The sequence below is a fragment of the Hylobates moloch genome, unplaced genomic scaffold (assembly GCF_009828535.3).
Source record: "Hylobates moloch isolate HMO894 unplaced genomic scaffold, HMol_V3 SCAFFOLD_9, whole genome shotgun sequence".
Taxonomy (NCBI): Eukaryota; Metazoa; Chordata; class Mammalia; order Primates; family Hylobatidae; genus Hylobates; species Hylobates moloch.
The window spans coordinates 113,421,293-113,433,655 of NW_026652284.1; the positions used below are offsets into that span (position 1 = coordinate 113,421,293).

General features: G+C 47.0%; 2 protein-coding genes across 2 annotated transcripts in view; one reads left to right on the plus strand and one right to left on the minus strand.

The window, feature by feature from the left end:
- The window catches only part of SLA (Src like adaptor), a 38,455-nt gene extending 26,183 nt beyond the window's left edge, over positions 1–12,272 (minus strand). The window contains exon 1 of the mRNA XM_032760478.2: positions 11,995–12,272. The gene's annotated coding sequence lies outside the window, so the exon portion shown is untranslated. The remainder of the gene's footprint in view (positions 1–11,994) is intronic.
- The window catches only part of TG (thyroglobulin), a 272,911-nt gene that overhangs the window by 199,435 nt on the left and 61,113 nt on the right, over positions 1–12,363 (plus strand). The gene's annotated exons all lie outside the window — the stretch shown is intronic.

The window sequence follows — 12,363 nt, forward strand, 5'->3', positions numbered from 1 at the left end:
CACAGGGTGTCCTATACAGGCCTCAGGAAGCATGCTTGCGACATGCACAGGCTGCTCCGCACAGGCCTTGGGAAACACACATGTGACATGCACAGGCTGTCCTGCACACGCCTGCCTCGGTCCTGCTCCTTGGGCCTCCTGGAACCTACCAGTTGCCTTGGTTCCTCAACCTCTTTGTCTATCATCACCGAGGACTTTGGGCTTCTGGGGAAAGTTCTCAACATGCAGAACTAACTCTGAAACCACATGTGTGCTGGCCTTGCCCATTTGCCACCATCTCCGGTGTCCCCAGACACAGCAAACTGTCCCAACAATGCCTTCCTGTCCTTTCAGCCTGACTCATCAACTGTCATTCAACACCTAGTGATTGTGCCCAGAACCCCGCCCCCATAGGTTCCACCCCTCCAGATGCCAGGGTGCCCCCAGCCCTGCCAGCCTTCCCTCCCCTCCATCCCCTCCCCCAAGCTGCTTCTAAGCAGCAGGCTTCCACCACAGTGTCTGATCTCTCCCCTCCTTTATGTCAATCATTCCAGAAAACAAGTCAGAACAAGACTTTACTATCCATCAAAGAGAATTCCAACATCCTCTCTCTTCCCAACAGCTCTATCATTCTTCTCAAGCATTTGCATGCTATTTTGGAGGGATTCCTGGAATCCACTACAGAAAAAAAAAAAGCCTTTAAACTTGCATTTTTGAGATTAGAGAAATGAGGTTCATCCAGGAAAAAAAAACGTACCCAGGGTCACGAGATGAGAAAGTTTGAGTCAGTCGTGGAGGCCTGGGTTCTTCTATGCTAACAGTCTTCTCTCCTGTTGCTTGCACTCCCACCTGTTCTGTCTTGCCAGTCAGAGTTCAATCTCCATGAGAGAAGGGACTGTGTCAGGGCTATATGACCACCAAAAAAACCATTAGGTCTCAACAGCCCTTTAGTGGTCTGCTCAGTGGCTTTCTATAGTCTTCAAGAAGGAGTTAACTTATCTGAAAGAGGCTTTTATTTGAGAAGAGTGAAAATGCCCCCCAGAGAATGAGAGCTGGTGTCTCTCTAATGAAATGGCTGAAGAATTTGATTTAATCCGTGACAGTTTTATGCAGTGGCTGAAGGTGGGAGAGAGGGTACTGGAGACATAATTGCTTCTAAGAACAATAGAAAAGGACAAAAGAGAAATGAGTTAATTAACACTGGCTCTGCAGATTCTTGATTTCTTTCTCCCTTTCCTTGGTGGTGTAACTCTTAGGTTTCTGGGTCATAGAATCATAACTGCTATTACCTTATTTTTTTCCCTCCGGTCTTTGGACCAATGCTATTTCCTTTGTGTGAACTTGGACCTTGGTTTCCTCTTCTGAAAAATTAGATGAGTAGAAAAGATGATCTCCAAAGAGCGAGCCTTATAACCCCATTTAATTTGAGCAATCAAGACTCAATGGTTTTTAAAAATTATTAATAAAACAACCATTGGCATTTTTCAAATGAAGTCCCATTAGACAGAATCCCAGCTCTTTTCTTTTTGTGCTTCAGAATCAAGGGAAGACAGTTAATGTGTACAACCACCTTCTGAGAGGCAATTTGCAGATATTGTTATGTTTAATCTTACAAGCATTCCCAAGGGCAGATACTTTCACTTTGTTAGTGTGAGATCAGGGGCTGGTCACCTGCCCACTGTCCTGGAGCTGGAAACCTCACATCTCCTGACTTCAGGACCTACACCTTTTGTTCAGGACCATGCTGCTGTCTCTCCAGTGTAAAGAACTCTGGTCAGTGTGCAGCTGGCTGGCATTTGAGCAGAAGCATGGCATGGAGAGGTCACATACTGGCATGGCATTGCCGTCGACAACGTGGGATATGCTGGCCAGCAGCCCTCCTCTTAATAGGTTTCTGTTTCACAGATCTGGGTCCTTTCATCATGTGCTCTGCATTATCTCATAAATCCAGGTGGGGAGGCTTCTCAGAACCTTCCATTCCTGGGACAGCGTCCCAGGACAGTTGTGTGCACCTGGTCCATCTTGTGCTTCTGATGCCTGGCTTTGCTGCTGGGAAGGAGGGTAGCCCGAACCCCTTTATCGTGCACCGAAGGGGAGAGAAATTGAGGAAGTCCAACCAAGGGAAGGCAGGTCATAAAGCCAGGAACTGAACCCTTGGTGACAGTTAGAATTAATGTGAAAACATACTTAGGGATGCTACCTTCCCTTTGTCCTTAGAAATTTCTGCTGCAAAGTGTGACAGCTATAAGCCCATTCATATGACCTTCTTTTAAGGCATGGAAGTATGGTGCGGCAAGTGGAGAAGCCTCAATATCCACCATATATGTGAATGCCAACAACAACGGTGATGACCAGAACACCCCCATCCCACAATTGGTCAGCAAGCATCCTCTGCCAGGCACAAAGCTAAGTACTGTCCAGCCAGTATGTCCTGGGTTGCTCAGAACAACCCCACTTTATAGCTGAGATAGATTAAGTGACTTGTCCAAGGTTGTACTGCTAGGAAGAGGTAAAGCTGGGATTCCAGCCAGGTCTGCCTGGCTTTAAAACCTGTGCTCTTATTGGCCACCAGTGCTGCCGTTTTTCTGTCCTCTGACAGAAAAGAAGAGATTTTCAAACCCAAGAAGGCAACAGAAAAGTGATTTTTAAAAGTCATCAGGCCAGGCGCGGTGGCTCACACCTGTGATCCTAGCACTTTGGGAGGCTGAGGTGGGTGAATCATGTCAGGTCAGGAGTTCAAGACCAGCCTGGCCAACATGGAGAAACCCCGTCTCTACTAAAAATAGAAAAATTAGCCGGACATGTTGGCACATGCCTGTAATCCCAACTACTCAGGAGGCCGAGGCAGGAGAATCACTTGAACCCAGTGGGCGGAGGTGGCAGTGAGCCGAGATCAGGCCATTGTACTCCAGCCTGGGGAACAACAGTGAAACTCCATCTCAAAAATGAAATGAAATGAAATGAAATGAAATGTAAAATAAAAGTCATCAAAGCAAACCTTAGGAAGCATAAACTTTGGGGGAAACTTTAATACAATGGAGGCCCTGAGAGACCTCTTGGATGTCACTTGGCAGTGTTTGGAAGCCCACGTCTGGGTTTCCAGTGGGGATGAGGGGTGCAGAAGTGCTGCTGGGAGCAGAAGAAACAAGAGAGAGAGGCCAGTTGAGGCATGCTGTGGTCAAAAGGGCAGGAGTGAATCGCAAGGAATGTTTTCTAGCCTTTCACAGCATTATTTTTAAAAAGCTGTTACTTAGGAGGCTGAGGCGGGCAGATGACGAGGTGAGGAGATCGAGACCATCCTGGCTAACACGGTGAAACCCCGTCTCTACTAAAAATACAAAAATAAATTAGCTGGGCGTGGTGGCAGGCACCTGTAGTCCGAGCTACTTGGGAGGCTGAGGCAAGAGAATGGCGTGAACCCAGAAGGCGGAGCCTGCAGTGAGCTGAGATCGCGCCACTGCACTCCAACCTGGGTGACAGAGCGAGACAATGTCTCAAAAAAAAAAAAAAAAAAAAAAAGGCTGTTACTGCTGTGGAACAAAACAAAAGAAAACAAACAGAAAGGAATACTAGCTGTGCTTTTAGAATCTCCGTTTCATAAAAATGTGCCACTCAAATGCATACATATGGAAAAATATTGAAGAGAAATTTCCAAAATGTTTCCAAGGACTCTCTCTGGGTAGTGATTTTATATGTGAATTTATAAATTTCTTATTTACTTACACATTTCTAAAATACCCAGATTTTCTCCCAAGTGCGTGAATTGCTTTTATAATCAAAAGGTTGGAAAGAATGAGGGCGCCTTAAAGAAGAGATTTGCAAAGCAGGCAGGTCTGAGTGCAGATTCCAGCTCCCAACCTACTGGCTGTGTGTCCCTGGGCCAGTTAGTTCACTTCTCTGAGCCTTGATTTTCAAATCCACTAATTTGGGATACAAGTATATGCCCTATGGGGTTGTTTTGAGGTTGAAATTATCGGTCATATCTAAAGCAGAGATATGTTTGGCAAATGGCAGCTAAAAATTTACCAAAGCTAGATCTCGTGCAGGGGTGGGGGGTTGGCTAACTCACTGTGCGAGCTTGAGCAAGTACCTTCCTCTGTCTGGGCCAAAGAGTCCTCCAATCTGATGGGGAAAGGGTTGGGCTGAACAGCTGGTCATGGCTGTTTTGCCTCAACCATTTTCCCGCCGTGACTGTACCCAGTACCGGCACAATTGACTAGGGACTTGCTCAGTGCTGCCTGTGGTCTGACCCTTCCTTTCAGGAAAAATAAGAGCTGGCACAGGGGGCTTAGCATCCGGTGGTCTCCCTGGCAGGATTTCCGGGATCACCCACCACATCCTGACCTCACTCCACAGGTGCACCTCTCCGAGCGCGAGGCTGGGGGCTGCCGAGGCCGCTTGCCCTGTGACCCACATAGTCCCCTGCTCTCCACTAGGGCAGGTGCAGCCGCAGGCCTATTCTACCTGCTCCCACCCCACCCTTATCTGCTTCTCCTTTCTCTGCACTGCAGAGGAGGGCTGCGGCATACCAGGGGCTCTAGGGGCACCGGCAAGACCTACAGGGGCAGGCAGCCAGCTCAGAGAGGGCATGCAACCCCCAGCCTTCTTCTCAGGCCTGACTCCAAGCCAGAGGCCCTCAGAAACCCCTGGGGAAGAACATGGGATCCTCTTACCTAAGATATTTCGAACACTGGAATCCCAGCATGTTGGGAGGCCGAGGCAAGTGGATCACCTGAGGTCAGGAGTTCAAGACCAGCCTGGCCAACATTGTGAAACCTTGTCTCTACTAAAAATGCAAAAATTAGCTGGGCATGGTGGCAGGTGCCTGTAATCCCAGTTACTCAGGAGGCTGAGGCAGGAGAATCTCTTGAACCCGTGAGGCAGAGGCTGCAGTGAGCTGAGATCGCACCGCTGCACACTCCAGCCTGAGTGACAGAGCAAGACTCCATCTAGAAAGAAAGAAAGAAAGAAAGAGAGAGAGAGAGAAAGAAAGAAAGAAAGAAAGAAAGAAAGAAAGAAAGAAAGAAAAAGAAAGAGGGAGGGAGGGAGAGAGAGAGAAAGAAAGAAAGAAAAGGAAAGAAAGAAAGAAAGAGAAAGAAAGAGGGAGGGAGAGTGAGAGAGAGAAAGAAAGAAAGAAAGAAAGGAAGAAAGAAAGAAAGAGAAAAGAAAGACAAAGGATTCCCTAGAAGCTCAATACATAGAATAGATGAAAGGGAGTAGCTGCATGGGGCTGGGGGCTCAGCTCAGCATCTCATCCCTCTACTACTCTTGATAGGATACCTCAATCCTGGGGCATCGTAAAGCATCACTTGAAAAGTAGCAACTCAACACTCTCACAGGACAAGGGAAAGGCTCAGAGAGGGCAAGCAACCTGCTTGAGGTCACACATTAAGTTTGGATGAATGCATGACTCCCTGCCCAGCACTCCATCCCCTGCAGGAGAGGCATTGCCCATCTGTCAACCAGGCTGCAGGCCTGACCAAAGTGTCCAGGAGCCTGTGTGCTGGCCCCCTCTACCCTTGAGTGCCCAGAAGGGAATCTTATACACTCTTAGGCTAACAGAGAGACTGGGCTTTATGCTAAGACCAGAAGAGGATGGAGGTGTCCTAGTGTACATTTTAAGGTCATTTTAAGATATTATGGAAAGAAGTCAGATTTGAGGCCTGTCAATGCTGGGGCAAGTTTTAATTCCATTTTTATTAAGTCACTAGACCACTCTTTCTGTTGTTTTTGTTTTTGTCTTTAATGAACATAGTCATATGTGCCTTCCTGGGTATTCTCATGGAAGGATTGGCAAGAGGAGGTGTTGAGGGCTGTGCACACCCTACAGTCTCCGTGGCTCACTGCCACACTGACGCAAGGGCCTCAGTGACCCAGACGTGTCAGTACAGTGAGTGGGCGTCTTCTGAAGAGCTGTCTGGCATACGGAGGCGGGCAGCAGAAGCCATTCTTGACGTGGCTTTGATATTTCATGGAAATAAAAAGAGCCTCCCCCACCCGATTTCTTTCTTTCTAGATAGACTTTCTGTACACAGAGGCCCCCAACACAGGGATGGTGAGGTGGGGCACCACCCAGTCAGCCTGTGGCTCTGTTGGACCAGAATAAATTTGCTGACAAAACCAGGCTATAAATGGGGTTTGGCCCAGGCCAGGTCCTGGATACCTCTAGATCCTATAAGCAGGCTGGCCTAGCAAATGTTGGCAATGAAGAAAGAGTGGTAAAGACAATTATTTTAATCCTAGCCATTACGCAGAATGGGGAAACAGTGACTAGGAAACAGGCTTTTTCTTTTCATTTCAAATGTGGATACTTGAGAAGGCAGGTTTCATCACAGAAGGTGGAGGTAGATGGAAACTTTCATGAACATCCTAAAGGTCACCCAGGCTTCTAGGCACAGGGACTATAAAGTCTGTGATTTCTTTATTGCATTGTATTTCCCAGCAAGAGTTACTTTTCCTTTTTATTCGTACATGTGAATCACAGCATTACTCATAAACGTATCAAGTAAGATGGGAATCAGCATTTCACCTGACACAGCATTTGCCAGTGACCAACCCTGATCTGGGATCTCCCCTGTCAGTCACTTGTCCAGGGATATGGACCCCAGAACCCCACACTCTGCAGCTCCCAGGCATTTGGTCTAATGGGGCTTGGTCTCTCTAAAGAGATCTCCATGATGCTTTTAATTTGCTATTAATGTGCTCCTCTTTTGAGCTCACTGTTCCCCCCTTAGCTCCTCAGGAAAGCCAACTGCCTTGGGGTGGGTCACAATCCGACGGTTATTTGTGTGACTTCATGGTGAGTGACCGTCTCCCCTACTGGACTATAAGTGCCTTGAGAGCAGCCAGCAGGTTTGCTTCTACTTTCGGCTGGGACTTGGTAGATGCTCCGTAGGGAAATAAAAGGGAACAGTTAGAAACAGAAGAAACAGGCCAGGTGTGGTGGCTCATGCCTATAATCCCAGCACTTTAGGAGGCTGAGGGAGGTGGATCATTTGAGGTCAAGAGTTCAAGACCAGCCTGGCCAACATGGCAAAATCCCATCTCGACTAAAAATACAAAAATTAGCTGGGCATAGTGGCAGGTGCTGAAATCCGAGCTACTTGGGGGACTGAGGCAGGAGAAATGCTTGAACCCAGGAGATGGAGGTTGCAGTGAGCCAAGATTGTGCCGCTGAACTTCGGCCTGGGTGACAGAGCAAGGCTCTATCTCAAAAAAAAAAAAAAGAAAAGAAAAAAAAGAAAGGAACTGAAGAAGCGATGTGGGCCCAGGAGACCACGGATTCGTGGTGTGCTAGTAAATGTCAATCAATCAATGTTTTGGGGGAAAAATTCCTAACAGTGTGTGCCAATTTCTGTGGTGTAAATACTCCCACCATGCTGACTTCCAGTTTCCGGTGTGACATCTCTGAGGACAGAGTAGGAAAAAGATGTGTGGAATGCGCCTCATAAGCCAGCACAGGCTGCATCCAGACACCACTGGAGCGAATCGGCTCTTTATGGAATCTTTCTCCCGACAGGCATCTGTTTGGAACAGTTGCCTACAGGCCTCTATTTGTTTTCAAAACAAAAGAGACTAATCTAAGTGGGCATCCACTATGTGGAGGGCCTAAAGGAGATGTTTAAAATACACGGACTCATTTGATGCCCCCAAGAACATACTGTTTTATAGACAAGAAAACTGAGTCTCAGAGAGGCTAAGTAACTTGCTCAGGGTCATACAGCTAGTTCAGGGCTGGGGCCCGCATAGGAATCTGAGTCTCAGAGAGGTAAGTCATTTGCTTAGGGTTACAAGGCTTGTTCAGGGCTGGGTCCAGCCTGTAAATCCTTTGTCTGTTTACTGCCACTCCTAATTCCCTCAGTAATACCTTCATCCCAGCTTAATAAAACTTTAATTCTAAAAGCAGATGCTCTAAGAGCTGGGTCTGCTGGCGAGACCAGGGGAGAATGCACACAGGCCTGGGAGCTGGTGTGCACAGTGCCCCGTGTCTGCAGGCACCCTCACTCCTGACCGTGGTGAAGTTGTCCCTTCTCCCTGGACAGTGGTTGTCAACTTTGTCATAAAATCACTGGGATGGGTGGCTCCAATACTGTGAGAGGAAATTTATCTCAATTGTTTCCCCTAATTTTATCTAATTTTCATTTTCTGCACTTTCTGTCTTTAGAACCCACAGTGCGCCAATCAACTCCCCTGAGACTGTGGCCAAGTCACTTTCCTCTTTTGGTGTCAGTTCGCCTTTCTATAAGTAGTGAGGGGGCCAGCTGGAGGCCTCCCTGTGTCCACCCCAGATTGGTGCTGGCCCTTGATGAGGCTTCGTGTACAGCAACAGGAGAGGGGGCGCTAGTGCGCATTGAGGAATTGTGTGTCCTAAGTGTGTTACATGTGCTCTCCACTTGACCTCCACAACTCTCTGGAGTATGCATCATTACACTGAGGCCTTTCGTCTAACCGGGGAAACCAAGGCCAGAGCATTCCAGTCGGAGTTTGCCCAGCTGGAAAGTGCTGGAGGCAGGACTGGAATCCAGGGGTCTGGCTCTAGAGCCTGGCTCCCAGCTACCGTGCCCTTAGGCCTGAGGAAAGGGATGGAAGGCAGCCTAAAGTAGAGCTCTCCTTTTTTCTGGCAAGGTTATGGTACTTTTGTGTGTGCTAGAGGGATATGCTTGTCATAGTTATTCAGTAGGGGGATTGATAGGTTTGTGGATAGAGCGATGCAATGAGAGGTGGGTCCAGACACTCTGGTGCTTGGAACTTGCATTCAGAAGATACATATTTTGAGCTGATTGTCCATGTGACTTGGATGGCGTGCAGCGGGGAGAGGGGAGGAGTGTGGGGAGGTGGCGCACCTGCAAACTGGGGGGAACACGTTCAGCTCCCAGGGTTAGTGGGAGAATTAAATGAAACTGACTGCACTGACCATACTTGGTCCCCTTTTCTCTCTCCCTGGCTCTGTTTCCTTCACGGCATATACCACGATTTGTCCTTACGTATTTGTTTCTCTAAATGCTTACTGCTCCCAGGGCAACTTTCTTAGGATAGGGTTCATGTCTATTATATTCCTCAAAGAAAAGCCATGACCTAGCAGGTGCCTGGCACATAATGCAAGCTCAGTTAGTTAGAATGAATGACTGAAGGTATTGTATATAAACTGCCTGGCACAGTATAGACAAGAGGTGGTCCACTTCCAGGGAAGCCTGGACCATCTGAGGTAGTTATTTTGCCCCTAAGCACAAGCCAGCAACAATTCTCACTTTCTTCGGAAGCTCTTTAAGTCTCCCAACTTCACTCACTAACCCCCTCTACACACATGTGCACACCAAGTCCTCCAGCCCTGGTTCCAGTCTGCCTGGTGCTAAGGAGCAAAGTGTGACTTTGCAAAGCTGTTTGACAACAAAAGAGAACCACTGAGCCCCCTGACCCCTAAAATTACTGTCTTAGCTAGAGTTACCATAATCAAATTGCCTCCTCCCTTAGCGGTTCTCAGATAGGAGGAAGTGGTTTGAACAGAGTGTACTTTTTTCCTTCAGAACTTGTAGGGAGATTGAGAGAGGGAGGAAGTCGATCACGTAGTGTGACCTCAATGGATATTTTATTGCAGGAAGAGAGGGATAGATGGATAGATAGATAGATAGATAGATGGACAGATAAACGTACGAACAGGACCCTTGGGCTGCTAACAAGAACCAAATGGTTTGGTCTGAAATATGCTGGAAATTTTGATGAGAATTTTAAGTTTCAGCCTCTCTCAGAGCTGGGAGAAATACATTGTTGATGAATGTCAAATAAAAAAGTAACACCCAGCAGCATCTATTAATGCAGGGCACTGATTTAGGTGTACTAGCATGAATAATTTCTGTCTTTAAGAAGGCTCATTTCCCTTGGAAATACATTGCCAGATTTCACAATTTAGAATGGGGAAGTTTTCTTCTGAAAGTGACTTAGGAAAGTGTTATTCGGTAAGTGACTTTAGTTTGCTGCAATGCAAACCTACCCCTGTCTGTTTCGTTTATATCAGATGGAGGAACAAGCAGAAATACCTATTCAGAAAAAATGGAGGAGTGCCCCACTCATTGCTTTAGCAGTTTAATCCATCGTATTTAACACTGCTTATTAATAGCTTTCTGCCTAGGAAATATAAAAGGGATTGGATATATTTTAATTGTCTGATTTAGAAATGATATCAATAGCTCCTATTTAGTACCTATTATCTCCTAGATAGTACATGTAAACTTCCTTCAAATATACACAGAAACTGGTCTTCTTTTTACGAGGAAAATACTAACACTCAAAGGGGCAAAGTGACTTGTACAGAGTCACAGAGTCCTTTGGTGGCCGACCCAGAATGTTGACTCAGGTGCAGCTGATTACGGCACAGTCTTTCTATGTTACCATCTTGCTGCTCTGATCTAGATTCTAGATCTGTTTAAGATCAAGGAATCTAATTAGATTTCAATTTGTCTATTCCATAGGTTTCTAATATTATACTTTCAGAGCAGTTTAAGCACTCTTAAATAGAATTCTTCTTCTTTTTTGTTTTTTTTAGATGAAGTTTCGCTCTTGTTGCCCAGGCTGGAGTGCAGTGGCGCAATCTCAGCTCACTGCAACCTGCAACCTCCACCTCTCGGGTTCAAGCGATTCTCCTGTCTCGCCTTCCGAGTAGCTGGGATTACAGGCACCCGCCACCACGCCCAGCTAATTTTTGTATTAAGTAGCATTCTTCTAAATGGAGACTATTAGTTGCAACAAATTTGCCAGAATTTTTACCTGGGCTTACCTCTCCAGTTTTCAAAGGACCACAGCCCAGTTTAATAGACTTGTAGCTCAGCATCTCATAGCAAACCACAGAATGACAATTTAAAGACTATGGGGTGCATTTTTCCTAAAGCGAAGGGCACCACTTTAAATGCAGGCCTCAGCTCTGCATCTGCTTGTTCCCGCTGAGGCTCCCCCAACCCTTTAGAACCCCTCACTTGCCTCTACCTCCCACCAGCTACGTGACTTGGACAAGCCACCTAACTTCTCTGAGCCTCATTTTCTCAGTTTTCAAAAGCAAATAACAATCACAATCCTATAGGATTGTTCTGAGGATTGCAGAAAAATAACTTTTTATGCATTGCTCCTCCCCAGCCACTCAGGATGGTAGATATCACCTCCTGACACCCCCATGCACAGCCCCAAATGAGGACATTCCAAGGCCAAAGCTTAGGGCACTTCTTTGACACCAGGCTCTCTCTGTATGTAGGCACCTAAAAGAATGTGGAGTGTGCCATATTTCTTAGAAAATTCCTGTTGTCCTAAATCTCTTCCAACTCTAACATGCTGTTTTCAGAATTTATATACTTCACATGTTTGCCGTTCCTTTGATTCCTCCTTTCCCCCATACACATACCACCTGCTCAGATTGTTATTAATTATCTTCAGCATCTTCTTAAAGAAGATGCATACAATCACACTCCGAGTAGCGCTATTGCAATCCCTCAACCCACCTGGCTCCATGCACCTTTAGACATCATGACTCCAGCCTGATAGCATTTACTGAGCACCTGCTGTATGCTGAAACTAGCCTGGGCACTTAGCATATGTCAATTTCTTCACTTTGCCCTATACCTGTGTGCATTAGGTACCATCATTGTCACTTTACAGGTGAGAAAATGAAGGCCTGGAGAGGTTTAAATGATTCCCTCAAGGTCGCACAGCTAGGAATTCTGATGGCAAATCCCAATTTTCCTTTGTAAGAAGCCTGCTAAGTACGAGCCTTTTTGGCAAGAATGTCTCCTCTGGCAGCATCTTCCCATGCTCCTCCAGCCCTTCTCTCCACAGAATTGTGCATCCAGCACCCACTGAGCCACTGCAGTGTGCTGGGCACCAGGCTGGGGGCTGGGCTTCTCTCAAGACATTGCCCCACCTGTTCTCAGGGAGCCCCTCTCTGACTCCAGAAAGTCAACCCCTGCCAACTGCGTGTTGAAGAGGTCCTGAAGTCTCTCCCCACCCCATCTCTGCCACATCCCCCCAAAATACCTTCACACACTGGGCATGACTCCTGTGGGAGCTGTCTGCAGAGGGATTGCTGGGCGCAGAGTCACTGCCTCTCCGTCTGTCAACTGCTGCTGCTCCGGAATAAACAGGCAGCCGGGCCTCTCGCGGGTGTGGAGAAGCAGCCCATGCTACCCAGAAGAACTGCAGTTGCTAAACTGGCCGCCTATTTCCTCTGCTAGGAACGAGGAAGGCACAGGGCTTGCAGAAGGGCAGGTTCCTGTTTTCAGTAACCACTCTGAGCAGGCTTCTCTCTGCAAGGACTGGGAAGATAGACGCGTTATTAATTTTTTTTACAAAGCACTTGAGAATATGGCCAGCTTAACTCTAGATTCTGGGATTTCAGAAGCTTTG